At 34.0% G+C, this 24424-nt stretch overlaps 1 long non-coding RNA gene across 1 annotated transcript; it reads right to left on the bottom strand.

Annotated features, from left to right (window-relative positions):
• Positions 1–3016: 3016 nt before the first annotated feature.
• LOC117099343 lies at positions 3017–22286 on the bottom strand. Its single transcript, XR_004443776.1, has 3 exons — positions 22275–22286; positions 11595–11606; positions 3017–3165 (listed from the first exon to the last, which is right to left on the bottom strand). It is a non-coding gene; the product is annotated as an uncharacterized LOC117099343 (long non-coding RNA).
• Between the last annotated feature and the right edge of the window lie 2138 nt (positions 22287–24424).

The following is a 24424-nucleotide window of genomic DNA, read 5'->3' as shown; positions in this document are numbered from 1 at the left end:
CCTCAAGTACAAGATGAATTTAACATATATTTTTGTACCAGAGATCAAAGGAGTGCTGAAGGAATAATGTGGACTTGGCAAAATGACACTGGCACCAGCTTGAATACATTGTCACTGGACAAATCTGGGACAATTTGAGCAACAAAGAAAACTTTCAGTAATGATTTTAATCTGTTTAACAAAACAGGAGTCCTATGAGTCCACATGGATACAAATAAATGAAATAATTGAAATTTGAATGAGTAGCAGGATATATTAGATGACAGTGGTAATTTACATATTAGAGATTTAAAGAGAGGGAGAAGACATGTTTTGATGAATAGAAGTGTGAATACAAATTCAAAAATTCTAAAAATTTTACACAAGCATATTTTAATGTAATATTGATAGTAACATTTATGCAATACTTTGTGTCATAAACTGTGCTTAATGTTTTCTGTATCATTTTATCTTGACAAGTATCATAGAAGGTTAGGTTTATTATTTCTCTTATCTCTACATATAAGTAAAAGGAGGCTTCAAAATTAAAGTATGTACTTAATATGTCAGAGTTATCTAACTCCATTACACAGTGTTCCTCTCTGTATTGTACTATTCTCTATCTCAGAAACAAGTGTAGCTTTTAGATACATTTTGTTTTGTATTTGTACTATTGCCTGTGAACCTAAAAATCTGAGACAGGTCTCAGTTAATTTAGAAAGTGTATTATGCCAAGGTTGAGGATGTGCACCACTGACACAGCCTCAGGAGGTCCTGATGACATGTGCTGAAGGTGGTTAGAGCACAGCATGGCTTTATACATTTTAATGAGATACGAGGCACCAATCATTATATGTAAAATGAACATTGGTTTGGCCCAGAAAGGTGGGACAACTTGAAGTGGGGAGAGGGATTCCAGGTCATAGGTGAGAGATAGACAGTTGCATTCTTTTGAGTTTCTGATTAGCCTTTCCAAAGAGGAAGTAAGACATGTATTTATCTCAATGAGTAGAAGGTTGACTTTGAATAGAATAGGAGGCAGGTTTGCCCTAAGCAGTTCCTAGCTTGACTTTTCCCTTTGGCTTAGTGATTTTGGGAGTGCAAGATATTTTTTTCACATTTCCCCCCATTTTTTAAAAAAATCTTTCAGAGAAAGCATTTTAGAAAAAAAAAAAATGAGTCTTTGGTCCCAGGTTTCAGCTAATCTCTTACGGCTAGGATGGTTTACTCCTAGACAGGTAGATCTCGTGTTATTAGGAAAGTTCATTTTTAGCAGGTTGTGAAGTTTCATGTCCTCTGAAGAGAAAATAAGGGGAGGAAGGGGGAAGAAAAACAACAGCAACAAAAAGAAATATCCTGGAAAATTAACATAGGCCACATTACTCTGAAATCCATGCATTAGTAGGCAGGTATGAAAGTGACTTATGTATGTAAATGCGTTGCTGTTTTTTTCTTCTGAAGTTTAATTTGTCTAGATTCAGTTCATAAGGCTTCATGAAAGCACAGCTTATTTTTCAGTGATTTCAACTTAGGAAAAAATGGTAGGAAAAGAAGAGAAAGCAGAAAAAAAGAAAATATTATTTTGGAGACTTATAGCAAGGAAAAAATAGAATTCAGTCCAAATTATAGAAAATAATAAAAATTGAAAACATTAAGACTAGCATCTAACAACAGGTGTACTATAGTTTTGGAAACATAATTTTAATCTCTCCAGTTTCCCATTTTTATTAAAGACAAATCATGGTAGGACCAATTTTCTTTATTAAACTTGGCCAGATTGTTTGTTTAAACTATAGCAAGAATAATTATTTTTCACATCAGCTTTATAAAATTGGTTTTGATGAAACTTTGTGCCATGGAAATCTCAGATAAGATTTTTTTAATGCCACTAACTATATGTGAGTTAGGTAAATTTTTTTCTCCTCTTGCGGTTCCAAGACAAACCTGAGGCTCCTGGACCTGTCAGAAAGTGACATTTTTTTTTTTTTTTTTTTTTTTTTTTTTTTTTTTTTTTTACCATGGGTCAAATACCCTGTACAGGAACTGTGTAAACTATGAGTTTTTCCAAGAGCTTTTATTGACTCCATAAGTTAAATTTGATTCCTTAAAGGAAAGCACACCATTCCAGTCAAAGCCTTGATAAAATAATCAGTTTCTCCAATTGTGTCCTGTTATAAATGAAAACAGATTCTTATTGCACTTATGCAAATAACTGTATTGCCATAAGTTAAGAACATTCACAAAAGTTTCCAAATTCTGGAGAAATCAAGTAGAGAAAACAAATATGCTCCAAATTTTGTTCATAGGAGTATACTAAATTTTTAAAAGCTGTCAATATCTAAAAAGAAATGTTTCAAGACTGAGAAACAAAACAAAAGATCAGCATGTTTCAAGCAAAAACTTAAAAAGATTATTTCAGTCCATGCAGTTAATTCCTGTTCTGCTTGATATTCATGAACATTTTAGCTCTCCCTGAGTCCTGAAAGTTTTTCCTATATTTTGATGTCACAATCTCCAAATTTTTCAGAAACCTACTTTCAAGAGCATCCATTAGAGTTTTATTGTTGATTATAAAACCACCTGCTAAAGAGGACCAACACAAACAGTTGTCTGTGGTTGACAATAAGTTTTAGAGAAGCCATAGTCAAAGACACAATTGACAAGGAAATTTGTTACCTCTGTGGCACACAATAATTTTAACATAACAACTATGATTATTACTGATAATATACACTAAGTCCACTAAGTCATATCAGAATTATAGGAGTTTCCTATAATTTTGGAACACATACCAATAATATATTTATATAAATACAGCCCAAAGAAAACCAAACACCATTTCATATTTGACAATGCTTCATGTATAATTATGCCATTTTTGGACTTTAGTGAATCTAATATCTTAACAATTCAATTAGGTCAGAAAAATACAAAATTTATAGTTTGGTTTTAAAAATTTGTCAAATATCAAAGGTTTAAAACACTTGATAACACAAAACAGAATCATGGGTCATTATAAAATTAGTCATTCATTTAACCAAAGTGATAACTCAAGGATTTAAAAAAAAATAAAAGAGGCAAAACCCTTCACTATTTGAGAGAGGACACATAATTTTCCAAACAATAAGCCTTAATAAAAGCAGCATGAAGCCAATTAAATTTGTGTTTCAAAATTTTATAAACTATCTATCCAATTGTAATTGTTATATAACTTCCATAAGCCTTTTATAATCTTTATATCCCTTGTTAAGGAATCAGTTAATGCTTCCAAAAAACCTTGTTAATCTGATACATGGGCCTATATGCTGGTCTTTCTTCAGTGTGCCTTTAACATTAATACTTAATTTACAGAGACACTGAACTTACTTTTTCTTTCAAAATTGGCCCTTACAGTCTCATGCATCCACCTCTTCCACAATAGTCCTTGGGCCTTGAGGAGTTGAATAGCTTTAATTTCTGTGCCTGTGTCTCAGGAATGCAGTTTATTTTGATTGACATCTTTTATGGAGCCTGAAGATGAGGTCTTAATTGCTGTCAGTGTTTAAGATTTAGCAGGACTTGGTGTCCTTTTTAGACCCAGGAATCATAGGCCTGTAACTCAATGCCACAGGACTTTAAAGGTACATACTTCAAGACACATGAGGATGTAATAACCTTAATTAAAAAAATTAAATCTCACTTCTTCCTAAGAAAACCAAACTTAATAATAATAGTATAGGAATTATTTTGATAAAACATAAAATCTGTTAGGACAGTTACCAAAAGGCAAAAGAAAAGAGTTTTTTTTTTTTGTGGTAAGAAAGTTTAAGAGAGATAATTTTATATGAAAAATAATGTAGTATGGTAAATTTAGTCCTAAATTAAAATGACTGATTGTTTAAGGAAATAAGATGTTGAGGACAAATCAGAAAGTCCAAGCATGTCGTGAAGAGTCTGTATAAGGCATAATAAGGGGATTTATTAAAAAAAAACTTCTTATGTGATCAAATTGTTTATAATTAAAGGGAAATTATAAACATATATACTAAATTGTTGGTTAGAACAAGAAAATTTTCTTAAGTGGTTGATTTAATAAATTATAAGAGATTTTAATTTTTTAACACAAATTTCAACTTTTACTGCATCTCACTTTTTTTCAACTTTCTTTCCCCTTTTAAAAGCCGTGTTTTCCTAAAGACGTAAAAGAAATGTTTTCTTCCAACATAATATTCTATGCACTGCAGAAGGTCTTTTCTTTTGACTTTTGGTAACTGTCCTAACAGATTTTACCTTGTTTTATACATCAGCTTTAAATAAGCTTTGAATTAGATTGAACTTGTTTACCTTTTTTTAAAAAGACACACATTTTTAGCAAGAATGTTTTTGTACAGTATATCTTTATTGATAAATAGACAAATAATGATATATCTACTATTTAATATACTTTTATATTCTAAATTATGATGTCTGTCTATGAGTATTTATTCCATTACATTTACCTAATTATTTTATTTTAATTCTTTACCTAAATTATTTAGGAGAACTGCAATAGTCATCATTTAAAGTTATGGAACCACCACTGCAATATGATAACTGAGACAGTGAAAAACATTTGACCTAACTGACTCTGTCTTGCTTTTAACCTCCAAACTGTCCTTGTTCATCCCTGGGTGTGGGCCATACTAACTTTGGGAGAAACTTAGCTTATAGTTTAGTTTTGAAACAAAGACAATGACAGTCCTTTCCCCAAACAAACCTTCTTACTGCCTGTGGACTAGACTGCGTAAAGCCACAGGTATAGAAGTTATGATAATCTTACTAAATTCAAGATACGGCTATTTTCATTAAATCAATGTCAATATCTTACTGATTTAAAATTAAACAAGCAAAAATCATTTTGTTTTGGCTGGGTTTATAATTTTGCAACACTAATGCCAAATTTTGACACCTAATAATATTTGGCAGGAATAAGTATAAAATTACTTGATTAATAAATGGAAACAAAAATGCTTTCTGACAATTCTTAAGATATTTCTAATATTACTTTAGCAATAATTTTCAAACTAGCTAATTTATTAAAGATGTTACTTAAAGTTGAGAAAGCCTTTGACTAGTCTTTTATTTTTTTGATAAAGTATTTGATTCAAGCACTTTTGTTTTCTTAAGTCAATTAATTTGAGTTCTTTATATATTTTCAGTAGTGAAACATTGTGTATACAACACATAAATACATAGACATATTAGGCATGCCAATAGAATTACATCTTATAGATTCCTAAGACTTTCTTTTTTCCTATTTTAGACTTGCAAACTCTTGATAACCTGTTTTATTGCCACGGCAGTTGTCAGCTAACTAGCCCTAAATCTGCATATTAAAGGATACAATTCAGGTGAAAATCAGCAAAATTTACGTCATAAGGTACAAAGAGAAAGTATGGCAAGCTAGAGGGAAATTAAAACTGATTTTACTGCCAATTGAACATAAAATTTTAGAAGTGTATTATAAAGGTCTTCAAATATGTACATAAGCATGTAACACACACACATACACAAAATGTTCTATAGCTTCTACTTCAGTACTTTATCCATATGGTAAATACAAATTTACTGCCTTGCAAAAAATAAACAAATAAACAAACAAAAAACCTATTAGACCCAAACAGTGGTTTTTATCTCAGTAGAAAAGGAACAGCAGATTTAAAACAGGCAGAAAATAAAAGAGAGGAAAAGTGGACCTACGAATGCTATAGTTTGCAGGTTGACCTTAGGGCTCTTTTTCCTTAATGTAAATGTGCACAAAGACTGTATTAGTTCCATTGTACTTTGGCAAGTAGTGGTGCCATAAAACCTACAGTGTGCTCAAAAGGAGGTCATTTTTCTTGTTTTCTCCTCATTCTTAGATTACTTCCTCCCCGCCCCCAACCCCCATTTTTTTCTTAAAAGGAGGAACTGAGCTGTGGCTTCTGGTTTTTGTGGGGTGGATCTTTATGTGCTGCTTGTGGGAAAGACTCCATAATGTGTTACCCCTGAGTCTTTTCCATCCTCTTACATGTCTCAGTTTCTCTCTCCAGAGGTCTGTGACCTCTGAGAGGGTTCATACATCATGTAATCAGCCCTTATATCTATTTTCTGGATGAGCCATTTTTAAAATTATTTTTTGTTGGGGATTTCCCTACAGAGCTACTGCATATCACTGGGGGTCAACTTCCCAGACACTTCCATAAGGCCCCCACCTTTCAGCTGGGAGAATAAAATTTCTTTCTCTTAAAAGCTGAGAAAACTCAGTATCCAACTAAACTATGAAAACAACAGTTCGCTCCCTCATGCAAATCTGCACAGAAAAACCAATTAAGATTAATTTTGGGAGGAAAAGTAATAGAGAACACCCTTTAGAATGCATCTGTGAACTAGAATTAGGATTCTTAAACAGCAACTTCCTAGGAGGAAAAAAAAAAGTAAAAGCAGCCAAGATTACTTTCTGTAAACTGCTTTACTACTTGTAACTTCGTAGCTCTCATCTGCCATTATATATGCCAAGGTCACATCCTCTCACAGTGCAAAGTCATCCCTGGTACCCCAAAGCCAAAAAGGCAGGTCATACAACGAAACTGCCCATGACCCTGGAAATTCCACAAAGAAAATAGAACACTCCAAAAGGGGGTGAGTAGAGCCTTTGTTCTGAATTATTTAAAGCAGTTCAAGTCATTAGAAGCCTCCTCTAGATTTTTTGGCACTGCAGATGGCAAAGGGGGAAGAAAGGTGGAAGAAAATAAAATGAAATAACAATTTTTTTAAGACAGAAAGCAAACACAGAAACCAAACACATAGTTTTTGTTTGTTTTTTCCTTTTATTTCCTTTTATTTTATTTTATTTTATTTTATGGCTGTGAGGAATCTTAGCCAAATTAGAAAGTCCTTTTTACTCATAATTTGGAATTTTCAGTTTGATTTGATCAAGTCAGCTAGAGTTGGTAAAATCCAATGGGAGAAAGACCAGTGCAAACAACAACAACAAACCAACAATACGATCCCTGAGCTCTCTAATGGCAAGGAGAAATTAAGACCAACTAGTTGTTAACCTTAATGGTAGCCAAGACAAAGCCCAATTAACTTACTTACCTAAGGCTGGGTCTCAGGCTGAAGACTTCTCTCCACATTCCTAGAAGCAGGAAAACAAAACAAAACAAAACACAAACAAAAAACCTCATCTTCTCTGTTGGAAGTGAGCTCAAACTCCATAAAGGAGTTACCTGCTTTCCATCATCATGAAAGCAGGAAAAAATTGCCTTTCTTGTTTTAGATGCAAGTAAAACTCCAAAAAGAAGAGGAATTGTACAACAAAATAAACTTTAGATCTCAACACAATTTTGGAATATCAGGGATTCTCTTCAGGGGGTGCTCTCAGACCTCAGCAAATTTTCCTATTGGGTTGAGTCATAAAGTTAGCTCATGCTGGTAGCAAGCACCAATAGGAGATTTGCCAAAGGTCAGGAGCATCTCTACTCAGAATCTCTTTGTGGTTACCAAATGTGAACCCTGAAAATTTGAGACAGGTCATAGTTAATTTAGAAAGTTTATTTTGCCAAGGCTGAGGATGCACACCCATGACACAGCCTCAGGAGGTCCTGATGAGATATGTCCAAGGTGGTCAGAGCACTTGGCTTTATACATTTTAAGGAGACATAAGACATAAATCAATATATGTAAAATGAACATGGTTCAGTCCCAAAAGGCGGGACAACTCAAAGTCTGGAAGGAGCTTACAGGTCACAAGTTGGTGAGAGACAGATGGTTGCATTCTTTTCAGTTTCTGATTAACCTTTCCAAATGAGGTAATCAGACATGTATTTATCTCAGTGAGTAGAGAGGTGACTTTGAATAAATAGGAAGCAGGTTTGCCCTAAGGAGTTGCCAGCTTGACTTTTCCCTTTAGCTTAGTGATTTTGGGGGCCCAAGATACGGTCCTTTCACAGGACAAAAACAAACAAACAAACAAACAAAAAAAACCCTAATTCTGAAAGTATTTGAAAATATTTATCCTGAGCCAAATGTGAGGACCATGACCCATGGCATAGCGTCAGGAGAGCCAAGATGTTAGGTTACAGCTTGATTTTATAAATTTTAGGGAGACAGAAGACATCAACCAATATGTATGAGCAGTACATTGGTTCTGTCTGGAAAGGCAGGACAACTCAATATGGGGATTTACAGGTCATAGGGGGATTCAAACATTTTCTGATTGGCAATTGGTTGAAAAAAGTTAAGTTATCCAAACATGGAATCAATAGAAAGAAGTTTAGGTTAAGAAATGTGGTTGTAAAGACTAAGGTGCTTATGTAGATAAAGTCTCAAAAGTGGCTGCCCTAGGAGGCAATAGATGCACGTTTCCTCTTCAGACGTTTAAAAGGTGCTGGACTCTCAGTTAATATCTTCAGACTAAGGTGCTTATGTAGATAAAGTCTCAAAAGTGGCTGCCCTAGGAGGCAATAGATGCACATGTTTCCTCTTCAGACGTTTAAAAGGTGCTGGACTCTCAGTTAATATCTTCATGTACAGAAAAAGACCTGGAGAAGCAAGGGGATCCTCTGCAGAATATAAATTTTCCCCACAAGAGACAGAAAGGCAGGAAAATTCAAATGGTCCTTTGCAGTGCCATTTCAAAATGTGTTAAATAAATATATTTTGGTGTAAAATATTCTGATTTATTCCAAGGCCTGCTATCTGTCATGTGATGGTATACTAGAGTCAGGTTGGAATTTAGCATCTTATTGCTACAGTGTTTTATCAGTGTTCAGAGGTTTGTTTAATGTTAATGCTGGTCAGTTGTGCCTGAATTCCAAAGCTAAAAGAGACATGTCCCAGGACCCCTTCTTCCTATCACTGAACTAGTTTTTCAGGTTTCTTTGTAATCCCTTTGGCTTAGAGGATGGGTCCATTCAGTTGGTTGGAGGACTTAGAATTTTATATTTTGTTTATAATAGTAAGAACACATCAGCTGAGAGCTTCTTCATTTGTAAATTGCCTTCTTTAAAACTTTCTTAGATATTGAGAAACACAAATAAGCCTGGGTAAAGACAATCATCTCTGTCTAATGTCATTATTATTATAGTAACACCTATGTCAGACAGCTTTTTTGAGTTTCTGATTTGACTTACTACAGACTTTGATTGGTGGATTGTAAGGTGATTTATAGCATGTTCTATTGCATTTGATTATCTATCAATAACTTAGCACAAATGTTACTTTTGCTGATAAGAACATTTCCTATTTCTCTATATCTTAGTCTTTGAAAACGGAGTTTGTGGCATATATTGAAAAAAACCTTTGAAATCTCAAAAGCATATTTTTCTATGCAAAGCCTGGTAAAAGCTCTAATTCTTTATGCACTGTAGATAAAAGTAAATAACTACCTAAGGTAGATGTAAGAATGCTAATATTCATATTTCTGGTATGTTTTATAACCTCTTCTAACGATTTCTATGTGTTAAATGAAACTCAAATCTATTAGAAATGTAATTTAAAATTATTTTGTTGTATATTGGCATATGACCTAGATTTATGCTGTATTTATTTGTAGTGTGCCTGAAAGAACTAAATGTCTGGTAAAGTAGTATTTATTCAAAATGAGAAAAGGTAATTACAGGTGAAGGAAAAATCCATCTAAATAATATAGATGAAAAGAGTTTCTTCATGATTGAGGTGACAAGGTTTCAGTCATATTGAGACTGAATGTCTTTCACGCTATTTATTTCTAACAAACTACAAGTGTGAACCTCATGGATAGGTGAAGCAAGATTGAGCTGGAGGTGGTAACAGTTCTGCATCTACAACATATTAATAACCAAGAAACTAAGGTGAGTGAATTATAATGATTTTCGACATTTCCCATTGATTTTTATCCCCTCTTTTTTGACTACAAATAACAATGAAGAAAATATATTTTACACCTGTCCTAGTTATGCATAATACAATATTTCAATGACTATAAAGAACATAAATAAGTTCTCCTTGAAGAGTTTCTTCACATCCCTTGTAAGTTGTATTCCTAGGTATATTATTCTCTTTGTAGCAATTGTGGATGGGAGTTTGCTCATGATTTGGTTCTCTGTTTGTCTATTTTTGGTGTATAGAAATGCTTGTGATTTTTGCACATTGATTTTGTATCCTGAAACTTTGCTGAAGTTGCTTATCAGCTTAAGGAGATTTGGAGCTGAGACGATGGGGTTTTCCAAATATGCGAGCATGTCATCTGCAAACAGACTTTCTCTCTTGCTATGTGAACACCCTTTATTTCTTTCTCTTGCCTGACTGCCCTGGCCAGAACTTTCAACACTATGAGGGATAAGAGTGGTGAGAAAGGGCATCCTTGTCTTGTACCGGTTCTCAAAGAAAATGCTTCCAATCTTTGCACATTCAGTGTGATATTGGCTATGGGTTTGTCATAAATAGCTCTTATATTTTGAGACATGTTCCATCAATACCTAGTTTACTGAGAGTTTTTAGCATGAAGGGGTGTTGAATTTTATTGAAGGCCTTTTCTGCATCTATTGAGATTATGATGACATGATTTTATATGAAGACTATCTTAAAGACTCACCATAAAACTTGAACTAATAAAATAACTCAGTAACATTTCAGGACACAAAATCTACTTACAAAATCAATTGTATTTATATACACTAAATATATAATATTACTATATTACTATATAACTATATAACTAAATATAACTATATAACTATAAATTGCATTTATATACATTAGCTATATTTATATACACTAATTGTATTTATATACGCTAATTATCCAAAAAGGAAATTAAGCAAATATTCCAATTTTCAATACCAAACAATAGAAAATAACCTGAAGGGGCCGGGCGCGGTGGCTCAAGCCTGTAATCCCAGCACTTTGGGAGGCCGAGGCGGGCGGATCACGAGGTCAGGAGATCGAGACCATCCTGGCGAACACTGTGAAACCCCGTCTCTACTAAAAAATACAAAAAACTAGCCAGGCGAGGTGGCGGGCGCCTGTAGTCCCAGCTACTCGGAGGCTGAGGCAGGAGAATGGCGTGAACCCGGGAGGCGGAGCTTGCAGTGAGCTGAGATCCGGCCACTGCACTCCAGCCTGGGCGACAGAGCCAGACTCCGTCTCAAAAAAAAGAAAAAAAAAGAAAATAACCTGAAGGATAAATTTAATTAAGAAGTTGAAAAATCTACATTTGAAATATTAAAACAAAATCAGAATTTGAAGACACCATGAATAAATAAAATATCTCATGAATATAGATTGGAAGAATTACTATTGCTAAAATGTCTATACTTTTTTTTTCCAAGATGACAGATTGGAATCATTATGTGCCTCACCCACTTGGAAAGACCAAAATAATGTGTAGAGGTTCATACTGTGAACTCTTATCCAAGAAGGAACGTGAGAGCCCAGCGGAAAATGTGGAAGAGTTTTTGTATACTTTGTTAAAGGGAGTGGGCAGCAACCCACACCTCTGGTGTGGCAGAAAATGCATCTTCAGAGAGTAAAAGGGAAAGAGTTTGACTCTGTGATGGATATTCCCACTGGGGAGCCAGGCAATCCAGGCCATGGGAGAGATCCTTGACCTTACCCAGTGCATACCCCACTACAAAATTTGTTGACTCAAGTGCACAGCCCTTGGGACTAAGATAAGCTTCTTGAGACTTCCACCTCCCCATCTCTGCAGGAGGCCAGGAGCCTACTCACATCCTTGGTACACTGCTACTACAACAAACACTTGAGATAATAACCACATTAAATCTATCTATAACCAAGGAATTCATACAGAGCCTTGGCCCTGTGACAGCACTCAGAAACAAAGTGAAATGACCCCACTAAATATATATTACAATCACAACTTCAAGGGTGAGGGGAGAAATAGTCTCATCCAAATGAGAGAAAAATAAAAACTAAAACGTGATGTTTGCTCTCAATGCAAAGGAATCAGTACGATAAGTCTGTCAGTATAGAAAAAATAGGGTGTCATACTTGCTCTCTAGCAATGAATCCTAAACAAAATGAAAATTCTGAAATGCCAGATAAATCTTTCAAATTATGGTTTGTAAGGAAGCCCAGTGAAATCTAAAGGAAAGTTGAAAACCAACAACAACATATAGAAAAAAAAAAAACAGGATGTGAAGGAAAACTTTACTAATGAGATCGATTAAAACAAACAAACACTGAAGGAGAAAATCTTATTGAAGAAACTACAAAATACAGTCAGTTCAAGTTAACAGTTCAAGTTTAATAGTTCACCAGAAAAAGAAAGAATTTCAGATTTTGAAGATTGGTCTTTCAAAATAACCGAAGCAGATAAAAGTAAAGAATTTAAAAAAATAAATTATGTAAAAGTATCCAAAAGTATGTCTGAGGTATTACTGAGAAAGCAACAGGAAAAGTAAAACATTGGAAAACCTGTTTGAGAGAATAATTGTGGAAATCTTCCCTGGTCTTGCTAGAGATTTAGCATTTAGACACAAGACACTCAGAGAGCTCTTGGGAGATACACTGCAAGACAAACTTCCCCCAATGCATATAGCCATCAGAAGTTAATGTGAAAAAAAATTCTAAAAGCAAGAGAAAAGTAATCAACTAAAAAGGAAATTGCATCCGACTAACACTGGATTTCTTAGTAGAAACCTTACAAGCCAGAAGAGATTGGGTTCCTATTTTCAGTTTCTTAAAGAAAAAATTGTCAGCCAATATTTTTCTATCCTGATCAACTAAGCTTCACAAATAAAGGAGAAATACAATATTTCTTAGATAGTAACATTCTAAGGGACCTTGTTACCACTAGACTGGCCCTACAAGAAATGCTTCATTGATTTCTAAACATGACTATGAAAGGTTAATATTTGCAACAATTAAAACAGAAGAAAGTGTAAAACTTATAGGTCCTAAAAAATAATTATACGTTTGAGGATACAAAGCAACTAAGTGACAGTCAATATTATGATGGGAACAAAATTTCACATATCAGTATTAACTTTGAATATAAATGAGTTAATTGCTTCACTTAAAAGATACAGATTGAAAGAATAAATTAAAAGACCAGGATCCAACATGTGCTGCTTACAAAAACCCACCTAACTGGCAAAACATTTAGACTTAATGTAAAGGGGTGAAAAAAGATGCAAGCAGAAACCAAACCAATCAGGAGTTGGCTATACTGATATTTGATAAAACAAACTTTAAATCAACAGGAATAAAAATTGGCAAAAAGGTCGTTATATAATGATAAATAAATCAATTCAACAAGAGGATATAATAATCCTATATATACTTGCACCCAACACTGGACCACAAAGATTTAAAAAAAATACTACCTTACCTAAGAAAAAAGATACACAGCAATACAGTAATAGTGGGAGAATTCAACATTACACTGATAGCACTAGACAGATCATTGAAGCAGAAAATAAAGAAAATGTGTAACTAAAAATGGACTCCAGAACAAATAGAACTAACAGACATTTACAGAAAATGAATCCCCAAATCACAGAGTATACATTTTTCCCATCAACGCATAAACATTTTTCAAAGTATACCATATGTTAAACCACAAAACAAGTCTCAGTAAATTTTTAAAAATCCAAATTATATAAAGTATCTTCTCAGAGCAGAGTGAAATAAAATTAAAAATGAACACCAAGTAAAACTCTCAAAATTATACAAATACATAAGGGTTAAATCTATTCCTGAATAATTTTTGTCAAGGGTGAAATTAAGGTTTTTTTTTTTTATTTCGAAAGGAATGAAAATCTATCAAAACGCAACATATCAAAAACCTCTGAGATGCAGAAAAAGAAGTGGTAAGAGGAAGTTTAGAGCATTCAATGTCCACATCAAAAGAATAGAAAGATCACAAATTGGCCTAATATTGAACCTCAAAGAACTGCAACAACAACAAAGACCCAAAACTAGAAGAAGAAAAAAAAATAGCAAAGAGCAGAGAAGAAATAAAGGAGATTGAGCCCCTAAAATCATACAAATGATCAATGAAACAAAAAGTTCCTTGAAAATATAAACAGAATTGATTGACAGCTAGCTAGATTAACCAAGAAAAAAAGAGAGAAGATTCAAATAAGCACAATCAGAAATGAAAAAGGAGACATTACAAATGATACGACTGAGATACAAAAGATCAGAGACTACTATGAGCATCCTTACGCTCACACACTAGAAAACCTAGAGAAAATTGGTAAATTTTTGGAAACATAAACCCCCCTAAGAATGAACCAGGAAGAAATAGAAATCCTGAATAGACCAATAACAAGCAGTGAGATTGAATAGATAATAAAAAGTCTCCCAACAAAATAAAAGCTGAGGACCAGGCAAATTCAGAGTGAAAATCTACCAGATATGCAAAGAAAAACTGGCAGCAATCCTATTGAAACTATTCCAAAAAATCAAGGTGAATGTAATCCTTCCTAATTCATTCTATGAAGCCGGTATCACACTGATAGCTAAGGCAGGAAAGACCACAACATAAAAGAAAACTACACACCAATGTTCCTAATGAATATAGAGCAACAATCTTCAACAAAATACTAGGAAACCAAATTCAAAAACACATCAAAAGGATAATACAGAATCAACTAGGTTTTATTCCAGAGAAGAAAGAATGGTTCAGCATACACTAATAAATAAATGTCATTCGCCACATAAACAGAAACATTTAAAAACAAATTAAAAACCAAAATGATATGATCATTTCGATATGTGCAGGCAAAGCAATCAAATAGAGAAATGTTTATGATAAAAACCCTCAACAAACTAGGCTCTGAAGGAATATATCTCAAAATAATAAAAATGATATATGACAAACCCAAAACTAACATTAAACTGAACGGGGCAAAGTTGAAAGCAATTCCCCTAAGAACTGGAACAAGACAAGAATGCCCATTTTCACCATTCATATTCATCATAGTACTGGAAGTCCTAGCCAGAGCAATCAAGAAAGAGAAAGAAATAATGTAATCTAGATTATTTAAAAAGCAAGTCAAATGACTTTTGTTTGTTGATGATATGATTTCCTACCCAAAAAGTCCTAAATATTCCTGCAAAAGACTCCTAGATTTGATAAATGAATTCAGTAAAGCGTTAAGATACCATGTCAACATACAAAAATTAGTAGCATATACATATACACCAATAATGATCAAGCTGTAAGCTAAACCAATAACTTAATTTCATTTACAATAGCTACAAAAAATGAAATACTTAGAAATATATTTATCCAAGGAGATAAATAATCTGCAAGGAAAATGATAAAACAGTGATTAAAGAAAACACAGATGACACAAACAAACAGAAAACCATCTCATACTCCCATGAGAAACTCCCATTGAAAAATTATTGCTAAAATAATCATACTCTCCAAAACAATCTATAGATTCAACATGATCCTTATCGAATTACCAACATCATTTTTTTTCATATAATTAGGAAACACAATCCTAATATTTGTATGCAATGGAAGAAGAGCCTTAACAGCCACAGCATTCCTAACAAAACAAAAATAATAATACTTACATAAAATAAAGCTGGAGGCACCATGTTACTTGACTTTAAATTATACTACTAGTCTATATTAATCAAAACATGATGATAGTGGAATTAAAATGACATATAGATCAATGGAACAAAATAGAAAACTCAGGAATACATTTACATACCTACAACCACTTGATCTGTGACAGTGTCAACAATAACAACAACAAATACATATAGATACATATATGCTGGGGAAGAATATTCAATAAATGGTTCTAGGGAAACTGGTTAGTCATATGCAGAAGAGCAAAACTGGACCATATTTCTTATCATATGCAAAACTTAACTCAAAATGGATTAAAGACAAATGTAAGACCTGAGACTATAAAAGTACTAGAAGGAAACCTAGGAAAAAAATGTTTCTGAACATTGGCTCAGGAAAAGAATTTATGACTAAGACTTTAAAACAAATGCAACAAAATAAAAATAAACAAATGGAACTTAATTAAACCAAAAGCCTTCTGTACATCAAAAGAAATAATCAACAGAATAAACAGACAATGCACAGAATGGGAGAAAATCTTTACAAACGATGCCTTCAGCAAGAGTCTAATATTCCATATCTACAAGGACCCCAAACAAGTCAACAACAACAGCAACAACAAACAAATAATCCTATTAATAAGTGGGCAAAACACACAACAGACACATCTCACAAGAAGACATACAAATGGACAACAAACATTTGAAAAAATGCTCAACATCACTAATCATAAGGAAAATGCAAATTAAAACCACAATGTACTACCATCTTACACAAGTCAGGAGGGCTATTTTTAAAAAGTCAAAAAATGACAGATATTGGCAAGGATTTGAAGGAAAGGGAATGCTTATACACTGTTGTTGAAAATGTTCATTAGTACAATCACTATGGAAAACATTATGGTGAGTTCTCAGAGAACTAAAAATAAAACTACCATTTGCTTCATCAGTCAGTTAGACAATTACTGGATAATTAAACAAAGAAATCAGTATATAAAAAAGACACCTAAACTCTTATGTTTATCACAGCACTATTCACAACAGAAAAGTCATGAAATCCACCTAAATATCCTTCAATGGATAATTGGGTAAATAAAATGTGTTATATCACGGAATACTATGCACCATATAAAGAATGAAATTATTTCTTTTGCTGCAATATGGGTGGAACCGGAGGCAATTATCTTAAGTGAAATAACTCATAAATAGAAATTAAAATTCCACATACTCTTACTTACCAATGGGAGCTAAACAATAAGGATATTGTTATCTTATTAAAAATATCCTTTAAAAAGAAGGAAATCCTGCCATTTCTGACAACACAAATAAACCTGGAGGAGTTTGATTGAAATAAGACAGGCACTTTAAGACAAAATACTGCATCATCTCATTTACATGCAAAATATACAAAAATTCATCTTATAGAACACAGAAAAATGGTGGTTGATAATGCTCAGGGGCATGGGTGAGGAGATGTTGGTCTTAGGATCCAAAGTTTTAGGCAGAATAAAGAATTTCTGGAGATCTAATACATAGCCTGGTGACTATAGTTAATAATATTGTATCTTGAAATTGCTGAAGAAAGTAGATCTCAAATGTTGTAACACACACACAAAAAACCATATAAAGAGAACAATATGTTACTTAGGTTGATTTTAATAATTATTTCACTATATATGTATATCAAAACATCCCATTATATACCTTATATATATTCAATGTTTATTTTTAATCATATATTAATAAAGCTGGCAATATAAAATACCTATTTCAATTCGAATTTGCTTCAAACATCAGCATTTTTTTAAAACATTAGAAAGAAAGAGAGTATCATAAAGCTTATTGTATACTATTGAAATTCAAGTTAGGATGAAGGCTGTGGGCTATTAATGAACTGTTCTTTATTATTTTCATTTTCAAGTGTAGTAGTATATGGTTGTTGAAAAACTGAAATGAATCAAATAGAATTACATGTAAAGATAAGTAAAAAGTTACTTTCATATTCCTACACTTAAGCCTATACTTGTATTCTTCCAGGAATATACAAATCTAGTATGATTAATGTCAAAACTTTATCTTATCATTTTACAACTTCACTCTTGCCTACTTGTATCACTGGATTGTATGCACCTTGTACAGCTTTTCACTGTGTTTATATTCCACAACAGCCAAGCATATACATATAATTGTGTGTGTGTAGAGTATTTTTAAACATATGTAATTTTAACTCTAAAGAGTATTTTATGGGTACATTGAAATTTGTTTTTCTTTCATTTCTTTTGTCTATCATCTATCCATCTGTTTATCATCAACAACAGCATCACCATCATTGTCGTCATCATCATGTATCTTTCAAAAGAACTTACACCATTTTATAGATTCATTTTAATAGTTAAGTATTTAATTTCATTTGGAATTTAGTTTGATATTTAAAAAGTACAGACTTAATACATATTTTATTTTATTTTTGCAAAAAAAATGGCTAGCTCTATATTAAAGCACACATTTATCTGAGTGATTTAAAACACATACTGCTGGGCATAGTGGCTCATGCCTGTAATCCCTGCACTTTGGGAGGCTGAGGCAGGTGGATCACTTTAGGCCAGAAGATTGAGACTAGCTGGCCAACATGGCGAAACCGTGTATTTACTGAAAAATATGAAAATTAGCTGGATGAGGTGGGGCACACTCTAATCCCAGGTACTCAGGTGGCTGAGGAATGAGAATCACTTGAACTTGGGACACAAAGGTTGGAGTGAGCCAATATCATGCTACTTCACTTCAGCCTGGGTGACAGAGAGAGACTCCATCTCAAATAAATAAATAAATAAATAAATAAATGGAAATTTAAAAATAAAATAAAGAACATACTAAAATTTATATTTATATGTATATTCTTGTGACTAAATTGAGAAAGGAAGAGTACTTTGCTTAGATAGAAAAATAATCATTTCTGGTCTACATGTTACATTATTAAATGTATAAAAATGTTTAATTTTTAGATTGCTCAGAGCATGTGCAATTATTTTCTCTAAGAACCACTAATACCGTCTATGATTTATTTTACTACATATTACCAATACCAATGCAAGGTGCAGTGGTTTTAATAAGGTTATTCTATAATAAAATTTTATTTATATGTTTGTCATGCATAATATTAAAATCTTATGCAATATTTACCAAAACATTTGTGTTGAACACATTGTATGGGTGCATTATTTTTGTGTACTTTTCACAAAGTGTAAAACTGAAAGCTGATATGAAGAAATTTTTCCATGATATTTAACATCATCTAAATATTCTAAATAACCTTGAAGATGTTGTAAATAAATACTATAATTAAATAATAACATCATGGAAATTGATTAGAAGATTCCAAAAAAGAGTCACAGGAAAGTTATGCTTATAAAACAATTGGAAAAAACCACATGACTTAAACCGTTTTATTTGACATTAATGTCAGAAATTATCTAAAGCATCTAAAGCTATGAAATTGAATTCACCAAAAGGATATGAAATTGTAACATATTACTTGAAGGAGGAAATATTTATAATATTTGTAATGTTTCATTGCAGTCCAATTTGTCAAATTTTTCTGTGGGATTAGCTAAATTTTGTATTTTAAAATATTACTAAACTAAGCATGTAAAATCCCCCATTAAATTCAATTTATATTACGACTAGAGAAGTCATTAAAAATGTTTCAAATTTTTCTTTCCTTCACTTTGTATTTACAAAGTACAATATGGAGGGTACAGCAGACCCACTGCTAAAGTGAATATATTCTCTTACAATTGAGCCAGGTAGTGTGTTGTGGAGAGTTGACCAGTGTGACTGGATGTAAAGTATAAATCCATGATTTTAAAGTTCTTTGGACTCTTAAGTAGTTACATTTGTATATAGACATATATGCATCATTTACAATATATTTTTTCAAAGATACACACACACACTTCTAAACTGAAAACTCCATGTATTCAACTGCCTACTACTAGACATCTTCTCCAGCTGGATACCCATGTTTAAAACAAAACTGTTGCTTTTTTCCCCTACTCCTCCTAACTCTGACAAATACTGCAATATTTTCCATCTTAATACTTAAAAATTCCACCCATCCATTTGCTTAAGATAAAATCCTATGACTAATTCTTGGTTTTTTCTTTGGACTCTAGCTTTAAAAACAGTTGTTCAATATTTCAATTCTTATCTTTCATACAGCCACCATTTTAGACCAAATAATTTTCATCTCCACCAACATGACTGTAAGCTTCCTAACTGGTTTCTCCCATTTATTCCTGTAACTCAATCTTCACCAAGCAACCGAAGTGCTCTTTTACAGACATAAATCATACCACATCACTTCCATGATTTAACTTTTCAGTAATATCCCATTCCTCTTAGAATATACTCCAAATGCCTTTTCCTAACTGATGTTGTACATTGCTGGACTTGGACCTCATCTTATTTCATCCAGGCTATGTAAGATTGGCTTACCTTCCCCCAAATAACTTGCATCAGCCAGCTTTCAACCACTGTAACTTGGCTGACTTCCTCTTTCCCATATCTCTTAAGTTTCTTTCCCCTTTGATCACAAAACTTGACTTCTATAATCTTTTTTATCTTAATTTTAGATTTTGAGGTACTCATTTTGTCCTCTTTATTCTCTAAGGATCAGAAATAAGGTGATTTTCCTCTTTGTTCTATTTCCCATTTTTGTTACAGTATTTATTCTATGTTTCGTTCACTTCTTGGTCTTTTGTGATTCTCAAGACCTTAACATGGAATTTGAACTAGAAAATTGTTATTACTTCTATAACAATTTGCCTGCAAGTCTCCAATCTGTTTATCCTTTAGCAGAAGGCGGCCTATCTTGAGCCTTTCCTTAGTTGTGAGACACAGTGCACCATCTGTTAACACTTAAAAGCATCTGTATTCATCCACAAAACATGGTTCATGAGACAAGTCCAAGCATAAGGTGATTTCTTTCTCAGCACCCCTGATCCTATTGTGTCCGGAATTGGTGGGCTCTAAGTCTTGCTGCCTTCAAGAATGGAGCCGCAGACCCTCACAGTTGAGTGTTACAGTTCTTAAAGATGGTGTGTCTGGAGTTTGTTCCTTCTGATGTTCGGACGTGTTTGAAGTTTTTTCCTACTGGTGGGTTCCTGGTCTCGCTGGCTTCAGAAGTGAAGTTGCAAACCTTCGCTGTAAGTGTTACAGCTCTTAAGGTGGCGCATCTGGAGTTGTTCATTCCTCCTGGTGGGTTCATGGTCTCACTGGCCTCAGGAGTGAAGCTGTAGACTTAACGGTGAGTGTTACAGCTCATAAAGGCAGTGCAGACCCAAAGAGTGAGCAGCAGCAAGAGTTACTGCAAAGAGCGAAAACACAAAGCCTCCACATTGCAGAAGGGGATCCAATTGGTTGCCACTACTGGCTGGGGCAGCCTACTTTTATTCCCTTATCTGACCCCACCCACATCCTGCTGATTGGTCCATTTTACAGAGAGCTGATTGATCTATTTTACAGATCAGTGATTGGCCCATTTTACAGAGACCTGATTGGTTCATTTTGACAGCATGCTGATTGGTGCATTTACAACCCCTGAGCTAGACACAGAGTGCTGATTGGTGCATTTATAATCCTTTAGCTTGACACAGAGTGCTAGACAGAAAAGTTCTCCAAGTCCCCACTAGATTAGCTAGATACAAAGTACTGATTGGTGTATTTACAATCCTTGAGCTAGAGACAGGGTGCCGATTGGTGTATTTCCAATCCCTCAGCTAGACATAAAGGTTCTCCAAGTCCCCACTAGACTCAGGAGCCCAGCTGGCTTCACCTAGTGGATCCTGTGCCAGGGCCATGGTTGGAGCTGCATGCCAGTCCCTTGTGGCACCTGCACTCCTCAGCCCCTGGGCAATCAATGGGACTGGGTGCCAGGAGCAGGGGGCAGCAACATTCAGGGAGGCTCGACCTGCAGGAGCCCACTGTGGGGGCAGGGGGTGGGGCTCCGGCATGGCAGGCTACAGGTCCAGCGAGAATTCAAGTGCAGTGTGGGCCGCTGGCAGTCCTGGGGGACCCGGTGCACCCTCGGCAGCTGCAGGCCCGGGTGGTGAGCCCCTCACTGACCAGGACAGCAGCCATGGGGCCACAAGCCCATGCCCACCCAGAACTTGCGCTTGATGGGCGCTGTCCCACAAGCGCCACCCGCAGCCTGGTTTCCCACCCCTGCCTCTCCCTCCACACCTCCCCGCAAGCCAGCCCAGACAGGGGTTCCCACAGTGCAGCTGCGGGCTGAAGGGCTCCTCAAGCGTGGCCAGAGCAGATGCCGAGGCAGAGGAGGCACTGAGAGCAAGAGAGGGTCGCTATCAGGTTGTCACCTCTCACTATGTAGGCCATTAAAACTCTTACGAGTCAGCTTATACAAGATAACAGGTTTTCTTTAAATGGTGACCTTTGATCTAAATAAATGAATAAATTATCCAGGATTGTATTACTCCAATAATTGTTAGAATTGAAATTCTAGTCAATCAGGTGCTACCATATACAAAATCCAAATAAAATTACATTTGTAAATTATACCATGTTGTGTTATCTTTCTTAATTTCAGTGTAGAATGGTGAGCATGGATTTTGAGTACTTTAAAAATAATTTAACATTGTTTATCCTAATGACAAAGCACTTTAGAAAAATTCTCATAAATTCATTTATTTCTGCGAAACAAATTAACTATTTCTTCTTTATGTGTGACTGGTGACTCTTCCTCATAACCTTGGATTCAGATTTAGTCTTACTGAAAATGCCAAGGTCTAAAATTTATTCGTATATCTATTTTAAGAGGAATTTACAACTCTTCAGTCTCTGAGTATGACATTGAGCAATCATCTCGTCAATACTTTAGAGTTTTGACAAAACTATGATTAAATTATTGCAGAAAGTTAACTATCTATGATTGTCTTAAAATAGCAAAAAATTAACTTTCTTATCTAAAAAGTGATATTTTCTCTTATGTAAATCCAGGAAGCTCCTCTTGATTTTTCAATTGAATTTCCCCATTCTAACTTGTTTATTTATGTTTTCCTCATTTCAAACATTTCAAAGTGCTTCTAGCCATTGATAATAGAAAATATATTCATTTTTAGAGTCTATTACTCTTTGAGTTTGAGTTTGAGTTTTCAGTTTGTAAGCAAAGCAAAATGTCTCTCTTTCTCAGGTCGACTATTTTTACTTAAAGATATGCTTTGAGCAATTCATTTGCAGGGATACAATTTGAAAAAGTGCTCCTCCACAACTCTGGTATTGAATGTAATTTTTACGTTTGTTTGTGACTAACTGCAAACATCCAAACAAGAAAAACTACACTGTGTAAAATTAAGACGTACTATAACTATGAGTCAGTAAGTGCTAATTAAAATCAGCTTTTAAAAGCCATAATTAAAAAGCAAAGACAATTGACCTGGGTAAGCATTTTTTCTGCAATATGATCTAATTTGTATATGTTTCTATGACTGTTTTATGCCTATGAAATAAGTAGAAAAATCCTAAACTATCTCCTAGTGTTACTAGCATCAAAAGAATACCGGGTATGGTATTTTATGGTGCTTACAAAGGAAGACCTTGGAATTAAAAAGATTGAGACCAAATTTTAGTCTTATTATATGTTCATACTATATTTATGACCTTACTAAGTACCAAAATCATCACTTTTCTCATTGCAAAAATGTGAATAATCTGTATTGTTAAAGGTTATCCTGACCGAGGTTCAATAAGTTGTAGTTACGTAAAAGTATTTCATTAATTTGTAAAGAGCTATAAAATATAAGATTAATAATGACTATCATTTCATATGAGTACTGAAATGTAGGTTACTTTAACAGATCAATGTTAATATATAAAAAAATGACAGCTATCCAGGTGTGGGGTTGCTGGATTATATGGTAATTCTATTTTTAGTTTTTTGGGGAATCTCCATACTATTTTCCATAGCAGCTATACTAATTTACATTCTCACCAACAGTATATAAGAAGAGTTCTTTCTCCACATCCTTGCCAGCATTTGTTACTTTGTGTCTTTTGATAGTAGCCATTTGAACTGGGGTAAGGAGATATCTCATTGTGGTTTTGATTTACATTTCTCTGATCATTAGAAATGTTGAGCATTTTTTTTCATATACCTGTGGCTATTTGTAGTTTTCTTTTGAGAAATGTCTATTCAGATCTTTTGCCCATTTTTAAATTGAATAATTTAATTTTATGCTATTAAGTAGTTTGAGTTCCTTATATATTGTTGTCATTAATCATTGTTGGATGAGTGGTGCTCAAATATTTTCTACTGTATGATCTAGCAATCCCACTTGTGGGGTATATATTCTAAAGAAAGAAAATCAGGAATATCAAAGTGATGCCTGCACTCCTATATTTATTGCCACACTATTCACAATAGCCAAGATATGAAATTAACCTGAATGTCCATCAATGGATAAGGAAAATGTGGTGTATATACACAATGAAAAATTATTCAGCCATAAAATACAAAGAAATTCTGTCATTTGCAGCAACGTGGATAAAACTGGATGTCATAATGTTAAGTGAAATCGGCCAAGCAGAAAAATATAAATATTGCATGTTCTTACTAATATGTGAGAGTTAAAATATTTGTCTGATGGAGGTACTTAATGGGATAATGGTTACCAGAGGCTGAGAAGGAAAGTGAGGACGAAGGGTGAAGAGAGATTGGTTAATGGCTGCAAAAATACAGTTAGATAGAAGGAATAAGATCTAGTGTTTGATAGCACAGTAGGATTTCTATAGTTACAAGTTTATTGTATATTTCAAAATAGCTAGAATAGAATATTGGAATGTTCTCACATTGAAAAATGATAAATATTTGAGGTAATGAATACACCAG

The sequence above is a fragment of the Trachypithecus francoisi genome, unplaced genomic scaffold, assembly GCF_009764315.1.
Source record: "Trachypithecus francoisi isolate TF-2019V2 unplaced genomic scaffold, Tfra_2.0 Lachesis_group16, whole genome shotgun sequence".
Classification (NCBI taxonomy): domain Eukaryota; kingdom Metazoa; phylum Chordata; class Mammalia; order Primates; family Cercopithecidae; genus Trachypithecus; species Trachypithecus francoisi.
Note: the sequence above shows the minus strand (reverse complement) of the source record. Positions and strands in the feature narration are given on the sequence as shown.